Source organism: Dasypus novemcinctus, chromosome 24 (genome assembly GCF_030445035.2).
Source record: "Dasypus novemcinctus isolate mDasNov1 chromosome 24, mDasNov1.1.hap2, whole genome shotgun sequence".
NCBI lineage: Eukaryota > Metazoa > Chordata > Mammalia > Cingulata > Dasypodidae > Dasypus > Dasypus novemcinctus.
The window spans coordinates 8,454,224-8,478,806 of NC_080696.1; the positions used below are offsets into that span (position 1 = coordinate 8,454,224).

Sequence of the window (24,583 nt, forward strand, 5' to 3'; positions counted from 1 at the left end):
AGGCGTTTCAGATAGAGCTGTCTCAAAGGAAGGACAAAGGGGCCTTTGGTAAAACCAAGGATTTGAAGAGGACGGATGAGAGCTCCCAAGTATAGCTTCCCTTTTTCTCTATGAGAATATGGAAAAAAGAAAGGGATCAACAAAATGGAAGCACATCCTTGAAGCAAGATTCGTTGAGGCAGCCCTAGCAATGAACCACCTCCTGCAGCCTCCTGTCTCCTTTCAGATGCTTAAAATCAAAGATGGTCATTGTTGGAAAGCTCCTTTTAATTTTTCTAGCTAACCCCATTTTACAGACGAATAACTAAGACCCAAAGAGATGGGAGAATTTGCCTAAAAGCCACACGGCTATAACGTAAGTGTCTTGACTCCCCTTTTTTAGGGGATGTTATTGTCTTTACAACTGAATGACATGAAGTTGATACTTCATAAATCAGAAATGGTTGAATATCAGTAATTTCACTCCATCCAACCCAACGTATTCAAGTGTTCTTTCCAGGATAGCAGAATGTCAAGGTGGAGCAGCCATCAATTACTTTTAATAAACTCCTGTTCACTTGCTCCTCACTAACTCTGAATTTTATCAAGAAAATGTAGGTAGGGTAGTATACAGCAAAAAATCCCCCAAAACTGAAGTTAAGTTTAACCTTTAGTAAGGAAATGATGAAGACCCCAAAGGAATGTTAAGAGCTGGCTACTCTGGAGCTTTGACTGAGAGATTAGTGTGATGCTTAAACCTGAACTGAGGTGGCCTGAGGGGGCACAACTAGATCATGGTCATAAGGGCAGTGCCTGTGGCTAAGGTACCGCATCGAGCATTAGGACAAGAATGGCAACAAGGATGTGAAAGGAAAAACCAGAGAGTCAAATCTAAGAAAGAGGGCTTGGCAGGAGTCTCTGCCCCACTCCCACAGAGGGATACCATGCCCCCACCCCCCACACATGTGGGGATGGATGTCATCAGTCAACAGAGCTCAATGGTACCAGCTAAGAGGCTCATGTCACCAACTCCCAAAGCCTTCACTGTGAGCTCAGAAAATCTTGTGAATCTGGCTTCTCATCAGGATATGCCAGCAAAGAGAGGCTACCATTGTCAGTTCACACATACTTTGGAATTTCTGATGGTTATAGCTTTCATTGACTATTAAGACATCAGCACTGTTGCTTTTTCATATATAAGACTCTGTATTTGGTGAATGTGGTCAATGGGAGCTGGTGTTTGAGAAATACTGAACAGATGCTCTCAATGCCCACCCATATCCTCTGGGTTCACCCAGAAGGGCTCCCAGCAGAGTTTCCTCACATGCCAAGGTGTATCTGCTCCAATTAGACTGAAGGCATCCTCTGGCCAGGGGAAGCCTGGCCTGTGTGCAGGGCAGGCAGAGCAGGCCAGGGACTTAACATCACAGGAGTGACCTCCGACTCATGTGGGCTAGCTGTTGGTGGCCAAACAGCCCAACTCCACCCCTCCGTGGGGAACTTGGAGGCATATTTCACACTGTCTCCCCGAAGCCACTCAAGGGGTCAGTTTTTTAAGAAACCCAAACTCAGACAGATGACAAGCCAGCATGCTGAGAAATTAGGTTCCTCGGCCTTCAAAGTGAGACCCAAGGCTAAGGTGGGTCTCAAATAGCTCAAAGCACAACAAAGCATGACCATAAATAACCAAGTATGTATAATAAGAATTTATACTCCATATCCATTCTGATATGTAAAGTGCATATCTCAACATGCAACTAGACTTCTAATTCTCAATGGCCACATTTTTAAGACTCTCCCATGGAGCTACTGACATGGCCAAACACATTTTCAGCATGCTCTGGCCATGGAAGCAACAAAAATGACTTCTAGACATATGGGGAATTGCTATTAGTATGGGTCAAAACCAGAAAAAAAATACACATTAAATAACTATTCTAGAATCATTTTCACCTTTGATTCATTCTCCTAAAACACTAAGTCAGATGAGAAAATATACAGATTAAGAGCAGAAAAGGGAAAAAGACTTGGATAGCCAGAAAGCACATGAAAGCATGCTCTACATCATTAACCATGAGGGAAATGAACATCGAATCCACAATGAGATCCCATTTCACACCCATCAGAATGCTTGTCATTAAAAAAAAAAAAAAAAAAAAACAAGTGCTGGAGAGGTTGTGGAGAAATAAGAATACTCCTTCATTGCTGGTGGAAATGTTAAATGGTGTGGCCACTGTGGAAGATAAATTGGCAGTTCCTCAGGAAGCTAAGTATAGAATTATCGTATGACCTGGCAATCCCATCCTTAGGTATATACCCCAAAGAACTGAAAGCAGAAACTCGAATAGATATTTTCACACCGATGTTCACAGTGGCATTATTCACAATAGCCAAAAGATGGAAGCAACCCAATTGTCCATTAACTGATGAATGGATAAATAAAATGTGGTATATACATACAAAGGAATGTTATTCAGCTGTCAACACTTAAGACATCAGGTTGAGTGAAATAAGCCAGACACAACAGAACAAGCATTGTATGATCTTACTGATTTGAAACAATTAGAATAAGCAAACTCCCAGAGTCAGAATCTAGAATGTATGTAGCCAGGGGATGGGATGGAGAGAGGGAATGGGAAGTTAAGGCTTAAAAATGTACAAGCTTCCTATTGGGAATGATGAAAATGTTTTGGCAATGGATGGGGATGATGGTAACACAACACTGTGAAGGCAATTAATAGCACTGAAATATATATCTGAATATGAATAACAGGGGACATGTTAGATTGTATATACATAACAGAATAATAATTAAAAATAAATTCATGGGACTACATTACACAGTAAACCCTAAGTTAAACCATGGACTTTTAAAGTACAATTATAAAAATCTTCAATCATTAGTTGTAACAGAGGTTCCACACCAGTGGAAGGTGGTGGTTGGGGGAGAGGAGTGTATGGGAAACCTACATCTCATAAATGATTGTTCTGTAAATCCACAACTTCTCTTATTAAGAAAAAAATAACAGAAAGAAATACAACTCAAGAAGGTGAGATTTAGAAAGCATTTGCCGAAGAAAAATAGTATACCTTACTTTACTTCAGGTTAGCTTTTCAAAGCAAAGTTTATTCATTTTCTACTTACTCTATTTCCAGTTTGAATGTAACATAAACATTTTCTCATTCAAAAGTAAAATGTTATCCAGGTCCCTGGGGAAGGCTGAGATATTTATAAGGCACAGTCAATGAATCAAATAAAATTGGGCATACAACCTCAAAATACGTATATTTATTTAGAAATTTGTAGATGTATTACTGTTAATCTGTACATTCAATAATATAACATTTAATTTCTGTATTTAAGTAAGGAAGCTTTACTTAATTCCTTTTTTCCCCATACCCCCCTGCATCATTTAGTTCATACTGCACCCCTTAGATACTCTTCTTTAAATCAAACAAATAATGAATCATCACTTCCTTGGAACTAACTCTTCTCTGTGCTATAACTATAGGAATTTTAAGGAGATAGGGATTTAACTTCCTTTGACTGTATTCCACCTGAAAATCATGTACTTTAAAGGTTAAAATCATAGAATAAATTATGACTTAATCCTCTCATATATCTTCAAATCCTAATGTGCTAGGTCCTTTACTTATCATGGTGTTACTATGGTATTATGTTGGTGATGATTTTTCCTGAATTGGCAGCATCCTCGGGAGAAAGAAAATGATTCAAATGGACAATGTAAGATTTTCTTTTAGATTGGCAGTGACTGCTGATATCTGTAAATACAACTGCATTGCATTTGGCAAATCAAACTCCTTCTTTTCAGAAGATCAAAACCCAACTGATCACATTTCTAAAGATTCCAACACAGGGTCAATCTGGAGTTTCAGAAACAGACTGGGCAGACATGGGAGAAAGGTATCAAGCCCTTCATGAATTCACCACTGAGAAAGAGTAGTTGGTCAAAAAGAAGGTGTAAAAAATGGAAGGGGAACTTTCAGAAAAGCTGATGTGGGTCAGCTCCCAGAGAAGGCTACCTTGGTAGTGGCAGGGTATGATGATGTTGTCTTTGGTCCGGAGACCAAGAGGAACAGGTGAATTCACAGGACCTATCACATGTTATATTTGCTTAAAACAGAATGCTAAAGTGAAGGAGCTGCCAGAACAAAATCCAAGACTCCTGCTCAAACAACCTCCATCCATTACTTGGATCACTCTATGTCTAACATAAAATGAACTCTGTACATCCTAGCCCAGACTCCCCATCTTCCCTCCCCACTAGTTCTGCCATGGCCATCCCCACTGAGAGAGTGGCAACATCTTCCTTTTAGCTTGTCCTGCCAAGAGCCTTGGCACCAGAGCGACCCTTTCCTTCTCCCACGCCAACAGCCAGTCCTTTGGAGATGCCTCCAGCTCCCCAAATACCCAGATTCCAACTGCTTCTCACTGCCTCCTCTCTCCATTGGATCAGGGTAAGAGTCTTAGAATGAGTTTTGTAGTAATTTGCCTTGCCCCCAGATGGTCTGTTCCCAACACAGCACCAGCATAAATTGAAAAGAAACACATAAATCATGTCCAATTTCTGCTCAAAAGCCTGCCTTGGTCTTATATGCCACTCAGAGTGAAAGCCCAGGCCTTACGGTGGCGTCATGGCCCTTCTCCCTCCGGCATCCTCTCCTCCCATTCTCCCCTGGCCCACCGTGGCAGCTTCCCTGGGGATCAGGTGCACTCCTGCCTCTACAGCCTGTTCCTGCTCCCTGGAGCACCCTTCCCCCAGCAGCTGCATGCTCCACCCCTCACCTCCACCAGTCTTTTTCAAACCTCATCCTCTCCATGCTGCCCACCCTGGCCAGTCGATGTAACACTGCAGCCCTCCCTTCCCCCATCGGCCCAATACCTCTCACCTGCTCCCTTGTTTAAAAACACTTGTCACCTTCCAGCATAATATATATCACTCCCTCAAAAATGCCATCAGTTGTGAGTCATACATTATCCTGCCATGAGGTACCATATCAGGACATGCCTTTGGTTGTGAGAGGCATCCTGATCTTAGGAATGTTAAAATGTATGTATCTCAGAATCAGTGTCATATAGGTGGCAGGCAGTGCATTCTTTAGGAGTAGTATTCCTTATCTTTTACACAAGGGGACAAAAGGTTGACAGGAGGGGACTTCTGACTCCCTTTCTCCTTCATTCACTCAACGATTCTTTCCTGGGAACTTACTTCGTGCCAGGCGTTGTGGGTACGTAACAGAGACGGAGGAATGTTCAGTCAAGTAGGATGTCCAGCATTAACTCAGAATTAAGTATACCACAAACTGCTGAGGACTATTGGACCCCAAAGGAGGACCCCCAATCGCTATCATCAAATAGTTTCAAATCTAAAGAGAAAGGAGGAATGGTTTTTTTCCTCTTTTTTGCCAAATTGGGGAAATGGGGGAAAAACACAGTACTGACTTAAAAGGCACCAAATGCAATTAAAATAGTATTATACCTATGTTTATATATAATGTCCACATTTCCAAGTCAATACAGCTGCTTGTCCCCACCCCATCCCAAAGTATGCCCTTAGGCACCTTTTCCTCTCCTGCCTGTCTGTACTGTGTGATGTTCTGAATTTCCACTTCGTGACTGCCAAGCCAGGCACCAGGTTCTCTTCTTGCCTAAATAACTCTCAAGCAGGTTATCTTCATCCTCAGAAAAGGTGTCTTTTGTTTTCTCCTACCAGGATCTGATATAGAACATTGTATTAAAATAATGGCTAATGATGATTATTCCATGGTAAAGCAGCAGCAACCAAACAACCTGACACCCTAAGTCAAGTCTACATTAACTCCAGGATTCAATGTATAATTTGTGCAATGAAGTGTTATAACTCTCCATAGGAAATAAAGAAGAGCTGTAGAAATATTTCTGTTGTTTGGGTCTCCTTTAACATGATGTTTTCAATGATCCTGAAGGCATTCATGGATTTTAGTAGATTTTAATAAATTTAATCAAGCTAAGAATCTCTCATCTGTAAAAATTCTTGTAATTATCCCAATTGCCATTCAATGCATGAATCAAAGTATAATGCTCTACAGTGGCATACCTATATACCTATGGTATGTATACATAGATACAGGTAATATAGATGCTTATTGGTTAAAAGTTTAACTGAAAGGACCATTTAATGCTCTGGTTGTATATAAGGCAGAAGCTTGTTTGATTCTTTGCTTTGGGGTTGCCACTGCTGAGATACAGAATTAGGGATGGGAAAATGGCTTCAAAGATGAGAGGGAGTGGGAAATAAATGGTATATGTTTAAGATACTCCAGGCGGCGACATCCAGCACTAGTTGTAAATACAAATTGTAAACAGCTTTGGCACTGAGGGTAGAGATGGGCCTGAGACCTGAATTTAGGAATAAACGTTGTGGCGCTCACTGTGAAAGCCATGGGAGAGGAAATGATTACACAGGGAGGGAGGAACCTGTGGAGCAAGGCAGAGAAAAATCTCCTCCACGTGAATGAAGAAAACCGCGAGGGAGTGGTGTGGGGGAGAGGGTTGAGAAGGGTGTGACGCAGAGAGGGCAGGTGCGACGAGGATTAAAATGCTTTCATTATGGATGGTGGTAGTGTTAGCACAACATCGTGGATGCAATTAATAGCCCTGGATTGTGCCCTTTAAAGTGGTTAAAAGGCCTCTTAGTCCTGGCTTAGATGCAATCACAGAACCATACAATTGAATGGCTTAAGACAATGGGAAGTTATTGGCTCACGGTTTCGAGGCAGGAAGAAATCCAAAATTGAGGTGTTGGCGCAGGGACGCTTTCCCCCCAAAGCCTGTAACATTCCGAGCCAAGCCTTGGCTCGTATCCTGCCTCTCATCCCACGGCAATGCCCTCTGCTTTCTCTTCCGGGTTCCACAGACTTCCGGGTTCCATGGACTTCCAGTTTCCAGCTCCTTTCCGGGGTTTTCCCTGACTAAGTCTGAATTTCTTCTGCGGATAAGCAACTCCCATACTCCAGACCCACCCTCATGCAGATGGGCCTCAACTTCCCTAAAAATAACACATTTAAGGAGTGCTATTGACGATGCTTCACTGCCACAGGAGTGGAAGATTAAGAAAATGTCTAAACGGGAATACACAGTGGATTCTAACACAAATAGAGACCTTCTGATAAATTACCATAATAAAAGCTGTTTCAAAAACTAAGAAAAGAAGCACTTCAGTAAGAACTTTGCCATTGGGCTGGGCTTACAGGTGGAGTCTGGGAAGAGAAAGAGTGAGGAAAAGCCTTATTCCAGGCTAAAGGGACAAACGCCTTATTCCTGGCTTATTCCAGGAAAGGGGTGATGGGAGCAGGGATTAAGGGGAAAAGCAAGTGGCAAGGAGACTTGATAGTATATGAGGCTGAGAAGAAGCAGCCAAGAAAGAGTTACTTTGAAGATACAGGTAAAATGTAGGGCTCAGTCGAGAAGTCATGTCCCCGGTGACGTGAGAGTGTATGAGAATAAAGGCACAGGTCTACATGGGCTTGATGTTATCATACGAGCCTGGGGGGGGGGGGAGAAAGAAGCAGAGAAGCAGGCCATAGGTGGGCCACATTTTCTGTGAAGTGGAAGGCAGAAGTATATGCAAAAAGAGGGAAGACACTAAACGATGTTGCTGAGGATTTCGCAGTACTTACCTAAGCCCCCCTCCTCTCATGTCAAACAGCACTTAATGCAGTTTATTTTCAAAGTAAGACATTTTCTTTATTTTAATATAATACCTCCTTCCTAATAATTTCAGTAAGTCTTCATATCATGTACTTCTGACTTCTGAAATACGTATTTTAAATTTTAGCTTTAACCAAATGTCATAAGCCTCAGATAATTTTCTGGTCTGAACCCTATGATCGTTGAGAATTACTGACATTAATAAATTATTCTAGAAAAGGGTGTAAAATGTCTTCCATAATTATGAAACAGACTGAAACCAATTTTCTCTTGAAAGTTGGCAAATTAACTATGATTGTATATTTGTATTGTTTAAATTATCACTGTGCCTTACCATAATTCATATATGACATGCATGATAACAAAATGCAAACAAAACAATAAGTGTGGTGACACTAAGGTAAAGAATTTTAATGTTATAGCTTCGAAAGAGTTCTGATAAAATGTGCTAGCTCAACTAAAGGAATCACAGCATCGCTTTTGTTAACTTTTCAAGTTTATCAAATTCCTTCCCAGTCTCTCCATTTCTCTCTTAGTGTATCTCCTTGGAAAATTACTGTCTCTAAGTAAAGCTAAAATATGAAAGATACTGAGACATGGAAATGTTCTTAATTTTATAGAGAATTGCTTGAAGTCTAGGATGATATAAAATTGCTATCTCAAAAGGGAAAAAAAAAACAATAAATAGGAAAGTATTTGAATTGGTAAAAGACTTTGCCAGTAACTGAAAAAGTTGGTAATTAACAAAACTTTTGTTAATATGATCATGTGCTGCCATCTGCAATGGTTTGCCCAGTACGTTAAAACAAACACTTTAATAATTTTTAGATAAAGAAGCCTATCGGGAAATGGATTTGGCCCAATGGATTGGGCGTCTGCCTACCGCATGGGAGGTCCAAGGTTCAAACCCCGGGCGTCCCAACCCGTGTGGAGCTGGCCCATGTGCAGTGCTGATGCATGCAAGGAGTGCCGTGCCATGTGGGGGGGTATCCCCTGCGTAGGGGAGCTCCACACGCAAGGAGTGCGCCCCATAAGGAGAGCTGCCTCGAGTGAAAAAAGCGCAGCCTGCCCAAGAGTGGCGCCGCACACATGGAGAGCTGATGCAGCAAGATGATGCAATAAAACGAGACACAGATTCCGTATGCCGCTGACAAGAATACAAGCAGACACAGAAGAACACACAGCAAATGGGCAATGCACAGCAAATGGACACAGAGAGCAGACAACCGGGCGGGGGGGCGGAGAGAGGAGAGAAATCAATAAATAAATCTTTAAAAATAAATAAATAAATAAAATAAAAAGGCCTGTTCTTAAAAAAAAAAAAGAAAAAGAGCACAAAGGAGGCCATGGCAAGGGCTTAGCTTTGCTGACAGCAACTTTCCTAAAGTTCAGTGAGCACATGTACTTCAGGTTACTCTCACCTTGAGCGAGAAGTGACCCATGCTACAGATGAGAACGGTAAGGCACAGAGAGGCCAAGCTGGCGCCCACCTTCCCGAAGCCAGCCAGGGATCTGCCCCACTGCTCTCACCACTTCTCCTGGCCTCTCCCCCTCCCGTCCTCTGCTCCAGCCACACAGGCACGGCCCCCTCAGGCCCAGCAGAACCTCCTGCCTGGAAGGTTCCCTGAGGTTTCCAAGTGGCTCTGCCCTTCCCACCTTCTTCAGGTCTCAGCTCTTTACTTTCATTCCAGGGCAGCTTCAGTCTTCCCTAACCGTACCCTACACTCACTTTATTTTATATTTTGAGAGTAGTTGAGCTAAAGCATGGGAGTTGTCCCCTGGGCAAATTAAACTCTATAAGCCTCAGTTTCTTCATCTATAAAATAGGAAAAGGGACACCTACTCTGCATGGCACGGAAAAAGATTTGCATATATAGCTCTGAAAAAATATATATGATATATATATATATATCATATATATACCCCTAAAGTATATATGCATGTGCATGTGTGTGTGTGTTTATTTACAGAGGTGTACTAGTTAGTGTTTAATAGGCTCTCCAGAAAAAAAAAGCTCAGATGCCCTATATGCAGATTTGGGAAGAGATGTACAGTTGTACAATTCATTATGTAGTATTTCTACGAATTAGATATAATTGATGGAAACAATCTCAAGAGCAGAGATAATGGTAAAAGGTAGTAAAACCATTAGAAAGTACTGAGTTTTGAATGTTTATTCATCTGTTTTTAACACAATTTATTTGTGTGATTTTATAATTAAATTTTTAATAATGACTGAAATTTTAATATAATTCCTGAAAATGTAACAATCAGCTCTCGTGAGTGGCATGAGCTGGCTCCAGCATACCATTCTGTGTGTGCAAATGTGTTGTGTGTGTGTGTACACACCAACAAACCAAAGCCAGCGCGGCTTACCAAAATAAAAACCTTCACAACTTGCTTTGCTGTCTTTAAACAGACATCGGTGGAAGGAAACATTGATTTTAGTGAATTTGATCTTCTAAGAGCGATAGCTAATTGTGAGACGGCAACACCAACTTCCAAGCTAGTGCACAGGAAGTCTAGGACATAGCAAACTGGGAATTACAAAGGATTCTCAACCAAGGAACCACAGAAAATGTGTCTCCAAAAAAAGTCGAGGATCTATACCTGCTGAGTGTTTTGTCACAATGGATACCTGCTGCCTTTACTGAAACCTCACCCTGACAGATTTCCACAAATCTCTCAGGTAGCACCCTGAAGTCATTACAAACCTGGGCAAGATTTAAATTGAGATCAGGGTGAAATGCTTTCACACCACCAGATGAATCCAAAACTGCTAAGCCCCTTTCAGTGTGTAAAATCTCAGAGGGGAACTAGGATAAAAACACAGGCGAGTAACTACAGCGTTACTTCTAAGAGGAGAACTAACAGGTTCCTCTATACAAAGGCATAATTTGGCAGAAGCAGAGCAGAGATAAGCTAGTTATTACCTTGCAAAAAAAAAGGCATCATAAAGTGTGTCCTTTTTGTATTCTCTGCTCATCTCCCACCCATTGTCATGCTTTCACTTTGGTCAAATCAGATATGTGGGCATAATTTTATCCATGATTCCGTCTGCAATGTAAGTCTTCTACTTATTCTTCACATCTGATATATCAGAGGGGTTCCAAGATGTGGCTTCATCCTAGAATTCTCCCGTGTCCATGAAGCAGACAGAAAAGCAGCTCAACCAGAGTGGTGGAACTGACCTTGAGCCAGGCAGCTGGGAAGCAGCCATGCAGGTGATTTCCATCTCTTGAGCTTCCAAAAACCATCAAACACAAATGATGAATGTATAAGGATCTGCAGGTGAATAAAGACCTCAGAGAATCTACGTCTATTCACAGAGATGCATCTGTTAGAATGTGGAAGTGCCTCTCTCCACCGGGAGCTCTTAGGAGCATTCCTCATAGAGCTGGATAAAGAGCTCACTGTCTGCAAATCCAGCCAGATGAATCACGTGTTGCAGAACTGTGTGCCGCGGCCATGCAGTCAGGCCTCAAGTGCATCTGAATATTTCTGTAAGATCTCTACTTTATGCACCATCTTTTTTTCCTATGGCCCACTCCATGTGACAGGAGTTATACCTAAATCACACTCCCTCATCCAAATAGGTGTCATTTTTGCTTCATCTCACTGTCAAGGCTGCATTTCTTGGGGACAGATTGTTCTTCCATTTAGAATACACACAAGATGCCCTCACCATTCAAAGTGAAATATGGGGCTCTTTACGATGTGAGCATTTACACACTGAGTTTAAAAATGCACTTAACTTTCAGTCCTTCTAATGGAAACAAGTTTCCTTAAAGGAAAAGCCATGCTTTTCTATTTTTTCTAAAACATTGCTTATATGAAGTTTTTACTCTTTCCATCATTAGGTGATAAGATTAAAGGTGTCTTCAAGAGCACTGCAAGATAGACTTACCTTGGACTAGGAACGGTTCATAAAATTTATTGGCTGTGGCTGGTGCCATGTCTGGATCGTCTTTTCGGGCCTCATATACGGTGTTCTGGGGAGGACTGGCAAGGCCAGGAGTTCTTGGGGAAAGTGAAGGGACTGTCTCCTGGATTTCTTGTTAGGTTCCAGAGAAGATAAAATGAAACATCTCTTCTCTCTCTTCTCCAGCAATTGTTACAAAGTCACTTCTAAGGACCATCTAGGCTGGCATCAGTCAAAATTTGCCCCAGAAGATAAATAAAACGTAATTTATGGACTATAGTTAATTACAACACTGTCATGTTTTTTGTAGCAAAAGCAAAATTGGTACGATATTAATGTTAAAGGTAAAAAAAAAGATAAATTTTGTGAGAAATGAATATGATTAAGCATTTTTTTCTCTCCATTTTTTTCATTAATAAGGAGACCCTCACTATGTCATTTAACTAGTTCTGTATTCATCTGTGTATTTTTCTGAACACTAGAGGAACAGCTAAGTTAGAAGATGGCATTAGATGAGAAAATAACTGGAAGGAACTTTTTAGAAGTGATTGTATTATGCAGCCAAAGGGGTGCAGGTGCAAAGTATCAGAAATCTGTTAGATTCTACAAAAGGTATCCCTTCAGGACAGAAGCCCACAGTCAACAGGCCATAAAACATAAGTTACTTCCCTCACCAGAGTCTGTGGCCACATGTGGGAGCAAGATGGCTGCCAATGTCGGCAAGCGTCCAGTCTTCCTCTTAAGGCTCTGTGGTCCCAGCTTCTTCCAACATCAGCTGCAGCCTGGGATAAGTCTCATCTCCCTCCCAGGGCTTGTTTCTCTCTGGACTCAGCTGCTCTGCTTCCTCCACAAGGCCAGCTGTAGACTATCAGGTGAACAGTTCATCTCTCTTCCCAGGGCCTCGACCAAGTCTTTTTCTTCATGTGTCTGCTTCTCTGTGTCCTTACTTCCCAGGGTTCCAGCATTAAAACTCCCATTAACTCCTCTGCCCTTGGTGGACAGGGACTCAATGTCCTACCGACGTGGCCCAATCAAAGCCTTAATCGTAATTAAATCAAGTAGGAGTGAAACCTCTGAACCCAATATAATATAATATGCCCAGAGAATCGAACCAGTTCACAAACAAAATCCAGCATGTATTTTTGAAATTCATAAATAATACCAAACTGCTACAATAATGTTTCCATAACTTGTTGAACTGCATTTTTCTGTTTTGTTTTGAGTAAATACCTACTGTTAAGCCAAAAAGAAAAAGCAAAGAAAAAACAAAGATTGAGAACCACAGGCATAATGCAACCAGAGGGCCTAGTATTATCTCAGCTCTGCTTTGCCAAACTTTCTGTGCCTCAATTTCCTAATTTGTAAAACAGGCACAATAAAAGTACCGGTACTATCTACCTCACAAGGATATTTTTGAGGTTTAAATAAATTAATTCATGTAAAGTCCTTATAAGGTTATTAAAAAATAAAAATAAAGAAAAAAAATAAAAAATTTCCCCAGGATATTTGGAAACTACATACCTAATAGGGGTTTAATACCAGAATATATAAAGAAATCCTACAACTCAACAACAAAAAGACAACAAAAAGACAACAAAATGGGCAAAAGACTTGAAGAGACATTTCTGCAAAGAAGATCTACAAAAAGCACAAGAAAAATGTTTGATATCATTAGCCGCTAGGGAAATGCAAATCAAAACCACAATGATATACTATTTCTCATCGAGATACTATTTCTCACCCACTAGAATGGCCACTATTTTTAAAAAGTAGAAAAGAACAAATGTTGGGGAGAATGTGGAGAAATAGGTGCCCCCTTTCATTGTTGGTGGGAGCAGCGACTGTGGAAAAGTTTGGCAGTTTCTCAGTTTAGTGGGTCATATACTTAAATATGTGAGAAAATTTGAGATTATTGTATGAATCACAAAAAGAGAAAGATTATGTTTGTAAACTAATCTATTCTTCTGAGTGTGATACGTTTTGAATGCATTAAATTCATCCAGATGAATGCATTACATTTTGAATGCATTAAATTCATCTGGATGAATGCATTACATTTTGAATGCATTGAATTCATCTGGATGAACATGGGTGAACCTTGAAGACTTCATGGTGAGTAAAATAAACAAGCCACAAAACGACAAATATTGTATGTTGTTGATATAAAGTAACTAGAATAAACACATTCATAGAGTCAGAAACTAGAATTCAGGTTTCCAGCTGCTGGGATGGGGATAGGGAATGTGGAGCTAAGGCTTACTTGGAAAAGAGTGTCTGCTTGGGGTGATAGAAAAGTTTTGGTAATGGATGATGGTGATGGCAGCCCAACATTGTGGATGTAATTAACAGCACAGAGTTATATATTTAAATGTGGTTAAAAGGGAGAATTTTAGACTGTATATATGGTACTATAATACTTTTTTTAAAAAAGAAGATAATTGATAAATCAAGTGAGCTCTTACTGAGCACCCTGGTTATGAACACAGACTCCAGAGCACACTTCCTAGAGCTGAATCCCAGCTCTGCCACTATTTGCTGTGTGACCTTAGGCCAGTCACTGCACCTCTCTGGCCCTTATTATTTTCATGGGTAAAATAGGAAGACTATTTGCACTTAGGTCATACAGTTTTTTTGAAGCTTGAATGGTAAATACATGTAAAGTGTAGAACAGTGGCTCTCACATAGTAAGCACCATAGGAAAATTTTAAAATAAAAATTAAGCCCTTGTTTAACGTCGAACTTGAGAATTTGCACAAGGTACATAAAGGCACCAAGGAAGAGTGATTCTTGGTATCTGCAGACTTGCTTCCTAGAGGAGGTGAAACCTGAGCTTGTTTTGAAAGACAAATAAGCAGTGGCCAGATGGACATAGGAGTGGACAGGGTGGGAGAGCATTTGAGGCAGAGGGGACAGCATGTCCAGTTCCTGGAATATTAGCGAAAATGCAGGAAAAGCTGAACATAAAATTGTTATCCTATGATACTTGTATTACTCCTTCTCCTTGACAAACTGGGAATGTATGACAGGTCTAAAGAGACTGAGAACGGCTTTTCCGTTTATTATTCAAAATAAATATATCCTGGCACAGCCACACGCACACACAAATGCCCCAGGAATGATGCTAAAAGACCCAATGGCTCATTTCCCTATCGCCTCAACCATATGGATTTGCAAAAAGATGCTGATGCAAATCAGGAAAGGGGGGACATTTCCATCCCCAAGATGTCAGTTAATGAATCAGCATCAGCTCAAAGACATCAGGGAGGAAGCTGGCAGTGAATCTGGCTGGAGCACCTTCACTCCCCAGAGGAGCTTTCTACCCACTTCCACACAGCTCTCCCACGGCCAGCTCTAAGAGCATGCCTCGTACCCCCAGACTTCCTCTGTGGTTCTGCTCCTGCATTCGGAATGCCTGCAACCCACTGCTTGGGCTCCAGCTTCTGAGACCAAGGTCAAGGTGAGCCCCTGATCCCAGCAGAAGTCCTAGCATGCCGCTGCAGGTCATCACACCTCATACGAATCAATTCATCCAAGTCCTGTCTGGTCCCAGAGCAAAAGGGACCCAAAAGGGGCCCCAGGAGAAGTTGTTCTTTTTTTAAGTTTATTTTGAGGTTCAGTGGGAAGATCAAAAGAGAGAAAGAAACTATTCTAGCACCTAGGGGCGTGGGAGGACAGGCGTTTGGGGTGGAACACTGCATCGAGGGAGAAGAGTCTCTAAAAGAGGCCAGCTAGGACGAGCTCTACTATCTTCTAGACTGATCTCAGAGAGAAGATGAGGAAAGGGGAGAGGATACTTCTGGACATAAGCCTCTCTTAATTCAGGGTCATCTCAAGTCCAATCAAGGCTAAGAGAAAAGAAGAAAAAATAATCAGTGTGCCTAAACACTTGATAAACAAGAGTGCCATCTGATATGGCTACCAAGGCAGCTTCCAAGTAGATGCAAACTGTTACAAAGCTGAAGACACAGCCACAAGGACATCTGTCCACAGTCAGGAAAGCAACCTCCTGCTCTGCCCCTGCGCCGCACCCCAGCTCTACCGGGGCTCCTTGGCTAAGGCTAGACCCCTCAGAACTGAAGCCTTAAACACCACATTTTAGCCTCTAACCAGCTTCCTGTCCTCTAGTTTGCTCCTTCCCCTGCTGCGTGTAGACTTGCCCTGCAGTCTCCCCAGCAGCCCTGGTGCCCCTTGCCACCATTTACTGTGCCCCACGGCTCTGCGCAGGTGCCAGGCTGGGGCATCCACTCCAGGAACCATTGCTTTCCCTAGCCCTGGAGGAAAAGATACAGCAGGTCCTGCTCCTCTGCTGATGTTCAGTGCCATCTCCTGTCAGTGCCAGGGGACAAGAGATGGGTACACTGGTTATCCCTCCCCTTTCTGGCATTTGAAACTGACCCTGTCCTTTGCTGGCACCACCTCGCCACCCCTTACTACACCCCCCGCTCCCCCACATCTCCCCACTGGCAGGAATGGTGCTCAGCTCTCTTTCATGACGTAAGTTAAATTTTCAGTCTTCTCCAAAACCCTATCTGTTTGTCACTCCATTTCTCACCCCCTTTCACATGAAGCTCCCCAAGAGCACAGCCTTCCCTGGGGCCAACGCATCCCGTGCCACCCACTTGCATCGCTGCCTTGACAGCTCTCGTACCATAAGGTGGATTTTGATTTGCTCTTTACCTGACTCGGTGGGATCTGGTCCTCACTGCTGTGGCCTCTCTGCAGCTCTGGGCAGCACTCCTTCACTTCCATCACCTGTTTTTTGCTCCTCCCTTCTGGAGATCAATTTTCTGGGCTCTTTTCATGTCCCTCTCTTTTCCTGATAGTAGAATATAATTTCTAGCGTCAACCTCTTGTCTTTATTCTCTTCTCACTATTCTCACTCTAACATGTTCATTGTCTGCCTTTAGCCACAAGCCACCTGTAGATGACTCATAAATCCTAACTTTGATCCAGACATCCCCTCTAAGCCCTAGATATAGACTCCAAATTCTCAACTTCCTGGACAGATCCACTGGGATGCCTTCAGCTCCTCAGAATCAACACGTCTGTCTGCAACGGAACTCCGTACCGACCCTCACAAGCCTACCCCATCTTCTCTTCCACTCCTGTTCTGGTGAATGGCTCATGCACCCACTCACCCCATCACCTAAGCCAGAAGCTCAGGGGTCATCTTGGATTCCCGCCTTTCCAGCACATATCAGCACGGCGGGCAGGTGCCTCACTCATCGTCCATCCTTACCACTCAGCACACACAGGACTTCCCATTACTGGCACCTACTTCTCTTCAAGAACTTTCTTTGTCTTTTTCTTTTTTTAATAGAAAGTTACAAACTTATGAAGATATCATGCAAATGTACAGAATCCCCATACAACAACCCCTCTCCCAACACCTTACATCGTTGTGGAACATTTGTTACAGATTATGAAAGAATTGATCAGACTGTAACCACTAACTATGGCCCATAGCTTACACTTGGTATGTTTTTCCAAACTCCCTCATTATTAACACCACGTATTAGTAGTGTACGCTTGTTATAGTTCATGAGAGAACACTCTCATATTTGTACTGTTAACCATAGCACATCTTTCCCCAAATGTTTCACTGTGTTATACAGTTCCATGCCTTGTACAATCTATACAAAGTTTACACTCAGGAAAGCGAGTGTGGCTCAACTGATACAGCGTCCAACTATCAGAGAGTCCAGGGTTCGATCCCCAGGGCCTCCCGACCCGTGTGGTGAGCTGGCCCATGTGCAGTGCTGCCGCACGCAAGAGTACCATGCCATGCAGGGGTGCCCCCACATAGGGGAGCCCCACGTGCAAGAAGTGTGCCCCACAAGAAGACCCACCCCACGTGGAAATAGTGAAGCCCACTCAGGAGTGGTGCTGCACGCACAGAGAGCCGATGCAGCAAGATGAGGCAACAAAAAAGAGACAGTTTCCCAGTGCCGACAGATAATGCAAGCGGACGCAGAAAAACACACAGTAAATGGACACAGAAAGCAGAAATTGGGGGTCAGGGGAGAGAAATAAATCTTTTTTAAAAACCCAAGAAAACAAAGTGTATACTCAGTGGCTCTCACTTTTCTCATAGAGCTGTGCAGTCATCACCTCAGGAAATTTTTGAATGTTTTCTTTAGTCCAAAAGAAAAAATCCCATACCCCCTATTGATGCAAGAATATTACAATATTGCTGTTAACGATAGTCCATAAGGTACATTAATTGTATTTTCCCATGTATCACTATATTCTCACCACCTGTAATTGTAACATACATTTGTTCTAGCTCAAAGAAGAGCATTCTTATATTTGTATTATTAACATAATCCTCATCCACCTCTGGGTTCCCTGTGTTATTCAGTCCCTAGATTATTCTCTAGCTTTCTTTCAGTTGGCATTCACATCCCTGGACTGCCCCTTTCAGCCACAATCCCATTTACAAACCACTGTGTTGGTTTTACTCGCTATAATGTGTTACCATCGACTCTATCCATTTCACACTTTTACAGTAACAGTAATTAAGCATCAGTACCCCTTCTGTCTGAGAACTGTTCTATGGCCACTGAACATCTCTTTGTCCGCCTGTGCAGCAGTAGTTGGGGTGCAGACCTGGCTCTCGGGGGCTGGGCTGACCAGGCACAAGCAGAATACTAAGCCTCTGAAAATGTCCAGCTTCACACATGACCCTGGTGCCTAAATCCAAATTACTCTATTAGGATCAATTTTCATAAACCTGCTTTATATCTAAGGCCTAAGGGCTGGTGATAAAGCAAAGAAAGATTCCCTTAAAAGGGCATTTGGCAGGTGAGCCAGGAGCCTCATTTAACCACTTGTCGCCGCAACTCCCCCTGCCGACAGGTCACAGCTCCGTGCTTTGGCACAGCACCTGGCTGCACCTGGAACGGCCCCTTTCCACATTGTGGAAGACACTGTCTTCATTAATGACTTGTTCCAGATGCAACCTTGTTCATGAAATTTCTTCCACCTGCACCCTTTCCTCAGAGTTAGATCGGACTCCCGAGCCCACCCCCCCCCCCCCCGCCGCCCCCAGATCCCTTGTCCTTTACGTCCCAGAACCTCTATCAATATTATTCCTGTATTTTACTTACCTGCCTGGCAGTCCTACTAGACTGAAGTACCTTGAGAGACAGGGCTAGGCTTGATGACTATTTTGGATCCCAATGCACATAGAGGCACAGTTTGTTTGTTAGATAGGTAAATAAACGAGCTAATGTTTTGTGAAAGGAAAGAAATATTTCTGACACCTTTACATTAACAGGGAAAATAAATGAAGAGGTGTCGAGTAGTTGAGGGCTCCAATCCAAGGAACAATCTTTCATTAAAGGGAAATAGAAGCAGAAAGTTACAGAATACAAGATACCAGAAATAAGGGGGTATAGAAGCTCGATAGTCAGGTGGACAGACCCCCTGACACTGGTCCCTGGACTGAGAATGCATCTTGAGTTAAGAAGTCATAACACGTCCAAAGTCAAGTGCTTTTCAAGAAGTGCTGTTTGTGGTCATTATAATCACCAGCCCATGAACAATATAAGGAGTTATTTTCACACAAGGTTGTATCCAAATGTTGCCAGGAGCCTAATGTTTTTCTTTATTAGAGAAGTTGTGGGTTTACAGAAAAATCATGCATAAAATACAGGATTCCTGTTTACAACACCACTAACAACAACTTGCATTGGTGTGGAGCATTTGTTACAAATGATGATAGCACAATTTTATAACTGGGCTACTAGTTAAGATCCATGGTTTAACTTAGGGTTCACTGTTGGTGTAGTATAGTTTCTTGGATTTTAAAAAATTTTATTCTGTTACCATATATACAATCTGACATTTCCCCCTTTTAATCATATTCATATATGCATTTCAATGCTGTTAATTGTGTTCACAATATTGTGCTACCATCACCATCATCCATTACCAAAACATTTCCATTGTTTCAAATAGGAACCCTGTACATTTTAAGCCTCAACTTCCCATTCCCCATCCATACCCTGGATACTCTGGTAACCTATATTCTAGCTTCTGACTTTGTAGATTTGCTTATTCTAATTGTTTCAAGTCACCGAGATCATACAGTGTTTCTCCTTTTGCGCCTGGCTTATCTCACTCAACATGAGGTCTTCAAGGCCATCTCTGTGTCACATGTCTCAGGACTTCATTCTATTATGGCAGCCAGGAACTTTTTAATTGGCACAGTGACTTATCACAGGCACCCCTGAACACATCTCCAATTTTATTTTCAAGAAACGTTAGGTGGAGGCAATCCTTTTGAGAATACCTAATAACAGACCTCAAAGAAACAAGCCCAAAGGAAACTACGTGAATGGGAAGTCGGAGGCTCTATTACCATTTCAGAGACGCCTGACATCCCATTTACACGTTATTTAATGTTTTAGTAGTAACCCCAGCAACACAATATTTTCAGAAAGCAAGACTATGTGTGAGAGTTTCATAAGTGATAGGAGATATAATTAACCTCAGATCAAGCAGAAGTTGGCACCTTAAATTCTACCAGGAATCAAATGTGACATGACTCAGTCACGCATGCTGGAATAAAATAACAAGCAGGTAACTTAGATGATGCTCGCTTAGAGAAAAGGGATACTTAAACTTAGGGGAAGTTTAAGAATCCTGAAAACTTGGGGGGAAAGCTTTTAAAATAACTGTCATGGAGTCTTTTCAGTTTCCCAGGACAATGAGGTTGCTATTTTGTTTATTAATTCTACGGACACCATGGTCCGCCACTACCTCTTTGTGCTTTCATTAGAGCTACCTTAATTCATTCACACAACAATCATTTGAGTAACAACCCTGCAGTAGCTCTTGGGGTAACTTCCTGAGGACATAAACATAGCCCTGACCTTGTCAATCTTAGTCTTTAGCTGTCAAAGCTTCAAACAAATGAATAAATAAATAAATGTTTTACAAAGATAAAATTTTGTTCAGAACATCAATGTGTGCTGTTATATGTTAGTCAGATAGGTGGCAAGTTGGACAACTCAGAATGTTCTAGAATTATGAGGCAAGTTTCAGAGGAAGAAAAAGGCAAGAGAATTGAGGGATGGATGTATATCATTAAATCATAAGTAAAGAAGACAAAGAGGACTAGGACCTGGCTCAAAGTTCAAGAGAAACACATAGATTAACAGACCAGTGGACTCGATGAGGGCACAGTGTGAGTTGGAGTATACAGGCAGGTGACGTGGGTGGGGGCTTTGGCCAGAGAGTAGGACACAGGAGTCTGTGATGTAGAAGGTGGTGATTTTCAGGCTTGCAGGGTTCACGGTGTGACCACACCAAGGGGTGGCTGAGGTGGAGTGGATGACAAGGTCACTGGAGCTGAGAAGATCCAAGGACTAAGAGGCCAGAGATAAATCTAGACATATTGTGCTTCCCTGTTTTTGAAAAGTGGATCTGTAAGGATATTTGCTTGAAGTTAACATTTCACTTCCCTTAAGGCAAAAGCCCCCAAACCTGGCACTTGTCTTTCTTTATTCCTCTGTCAGTAAAGGAAGAATCAGGACTTCAGTATATGAGGGTCCCTGGATGGGTTTCCCTTTCCCTCCACTCCATCAGATCCTCTCCTTCCTACAACAATTGTTTATTTTTTTAATCCCCACAAGACAATGACATTCTTTACTCCTCAAATCCCCACTTATACTCTACCTATAGCACAGCTTCTTCCACCCAGAGAGCTTTGGCCTTCTGGATTCAACATGTGGCTTCCATAAATACTTTCAGGTATGCATTACAAGTATTAACTAATTAACAAGAGATCCTGAATCTCTCCTGGGCACTCATTTTCCAAGGTGAACATGCTTCTAGGCCCTGGTAAGGAATCAGTCTCTAGGTTAAGAAAAAAAAAAGATTAAGCTTCATGTTTCCTATTTTTTTCATCAAGATGAAAATCAGGCACCAGTCCAAGTAAACTGTTCTAAAATGATTAATGAGTATTTTTCATCCAAGAATACATATGCCTTTAAAAATAACCAAAAAATGGTTCATGTTTACTATCAAAAACTTGGAAATAAAAAGGCAGAATGAAATCCAACCATAATCCCACCATCCCCAGAAATGAGCCCTGACAATAATTTCCTTCTCTTAGATGCCCAATTATGGAAGAAAAAAAAGATCCTGCTGTATATGAAGCCTCCAGCAATATTTGGTATATAGTAGATGATGAAGAAATGTGTGTAGAATGAATGAATATAAATGCATACTATTCTGTAACCTACTTTAAAATGTCTTTATATTTTCAAACTCGGATGTTATAAAAAGCAATACACGCAAATTGTAAAAAATTAAAAATCCAGTCGTTCAGAAGGTAGTAAAGAATCAAAGAGCAGTGAAAGAAAAAATAAATGGGACCTCCTCAAAATTAAAACCTTTTGCACCTCAAAGGAGTTTATCAAGAAAGTGAGAAGACAGCCTACCCAATGGGACAAAATATTTGGTAACCATATATCTGATAGGAGCCTAAAATCCAGCATATATAAAGAAATCCTGTATCTCGAAAATAAAAAGACAACCCATTAAAAAAAATGGGCAAGAGATTTGAACAGATGCTTCTCCAAAGAAGAAATACAAATGGCTAAAAAGCACATGAAAAGATGCTCAACATCACTAGCCATTAGGGAAATGCAAATCAAAACTACAATGAGAGACCATCTTACCAACTTAGACTGGTGGCTCCAAAACCTCAGAGAATACAAGCGTTGAAGAGGATGTGGAGGAATGGGAACCCTCATCCACTGCTGGTGGGAATGCAGAAGGATCCAGCCATTCTGGAGGACAGTTTGGCAGTTCCTCAAAAAACCAGTGATAGATTTGCCATATGACCCAGCAATTCCCAGAAGAACTGAAAACAAGGACACAAACAGATATATGCACACCACTGTTGATAGCAGCATTGTTCACTATTGCCAAAAGTTGGAATCAACCCAAATGCCCATCAACAGATGAATGGATAAACAAAATGTGGTATATACATACAATGGAATACTACTCAGCCGTAAGACAGACTACAGTACTAACACACGGGATAACATGGATGAATCCTGAGGACCTTATGTTGAGTGAAGCAAGCCAGGCATTGAAGGACAAATACTACATGACCTCTCTGATATGAATTAAGCAAATCAAGCTGTCTCAGAGAGCTAGAGACTGGATGATAGGCTTATAGGAAATGGGGGGAGGGCGAGGAAGGCTGTGAGCCAACACCCACATGGGCAAAATCTGTGATAAACTGGAGGTAAGTAGTTGTGCAGTGAAGGGATAAGGTGGGGGCACAGGGATACTATCGGGTTGGGCTTTGCAGGTTTGATGGGGCTAGGGTTGGGAGATGGTCCATGCAAATGGGGGGAGTGTGGAGGGGAAGCAGGTGAACACAGGCTATTGTCAGGAATATGGTTGAAACTATAATGTTGAGAAAACTCTTCAGAAAATGCAATAAGGAAGGGTTACAGGTTTAAGGTGTTTGATGGGGGGCACGTGGCACAGGGTGCACCTGGGGCAGGCTTCTGGGGAGTGTGTGAGGGCTCACCTTGCCATAGTGTGTTATATCAGTGGGTGGAGACCCATACAATGAGCAGAAAGGTATTGTACCCCCATCCTGGGGGGGACTGATGTTCTTAAACAGAGGGGAGGGTGTCTCTCGAGAGCATGGGTGGCTCCCAAAGGAGGGGACAGACTAGTATGTCAAGCCCCCAGCATTGTTGAAGTATCTATGAATCTTGTCCTTCAAGCAGTGAAGCTTGGTTGTCACTGTGGGCCCCGAGGGGAAGGGGGGAGTAGACTAGAATAGACAGAAGAGGGGGTAATTGGGGGCAATGGAAGTGTTCTGCATGATCGTGCAGTGATGGATACAGGTCACGTTAAATTTCACCAAAAATTTATAAAAGTGTATAGTCTAAAATGTAAAGCAAATGTAACCAAAAATTTATAAAATTGTACAGTTTAAAATATAATCCATAAAGTAAACTATAATTTTACCATGGTTAGTTAGCTATGTCTCAATATCTGTATACCAGTTGCAGCAAATGTAACATCCACATGTAAAACAGATCATTGCTGGGGAAGGGGGAAAAAGGGGAGGATATTGGGTATATGGGAGTCCCCTATATTCTATATGTGACTTTACTGTGACCTAAAACTTTTTTGAAGACATAATTAAAAAAAAAAAAGTAAGACACTGAGGAAAAAATGGAAGACATTGCCTTACCACTTGTAGCAGTTTGACATTATTGATTAATTCCAAAAAGAAATATTGGATTATGTTTGTAAACTGATCTTTTCTTCTGGGCATACTAGATTATATTGGATCCATAGGTTTATTTGATTAAGTAATTATGTAAACCTCTTGTGCCAGTATGGCTTTGAGTCCCTACCCTTTGTTGGGTGGGGACTCACAGATAAAAGGCAGGGCAAAGGACAGAGTTAAGGGTTTTTGATGTTGGAGTTTTGATGTTGGAGTTTGATGCTGAAGCCTTAAGCTGGAGCCCCAGGAAGAGAGGAACCCTAAGCCTGGAAAGAAGCAAGTCCTGGGAAGAGAGGAACCCAGGAAGCCTGAACCCTCACAGATGTCAGCAGTCATCTTGCTCCAACACATGAAAATAGACTTTGGTGAGGGAAGTAACTTATGCATTAAGGCCTCGTATCTGTAAGTTCTCCTACCCCAAATAAATACCCTTTATAAAAACCAACCAATTTCTGGTATTTTGCACCCCTTTGGCTGACTAATATACCACTGTACATACAGGGCAACACCTATTACAGTGATGAAGGGCAAAAGATCAAAAAATTTTTTATATTTTTCATTCCTTTAATACCCCAATTTATTTTTCACTTTAGTTTTTCTAATTATATATTCTATTTCTGATCTTTAAACGTATCATTACTATTTCATTTTCCTATTAATTGAATTTGGCAATATATTAGGCTTCATTTTCTAAGAA

General features: G+C 41.8%; 1 protein-coding gene across 2 annotated transcripts in view; it reads right to left on the reverse strand.

The window, feature by feature from the left end:
* Positions 1-24,583, reverse strand: part of PAK5 (p21 (RAC1) activated kinase 5) — a 309,974-nt gene that overhangs the window by 240,477 nt on the left and 44,914 nt on the right. The window contains exon 1 of one of the 2 annotated variants that reach the window (XM_071211561.1): positions 22,304-22,488. The exons of the other annotated variant lie outside the window; for it this stretch is intronic. The gene's annotated coding sequence lies outside the window, so the exon portion shown is untranslated. Of the gene's footprint in view, positions 1-22,303; positions 22,489-24,583 lie in introns of those variants that run through there. 2 annotated transcript variants of the gene reach the window in all.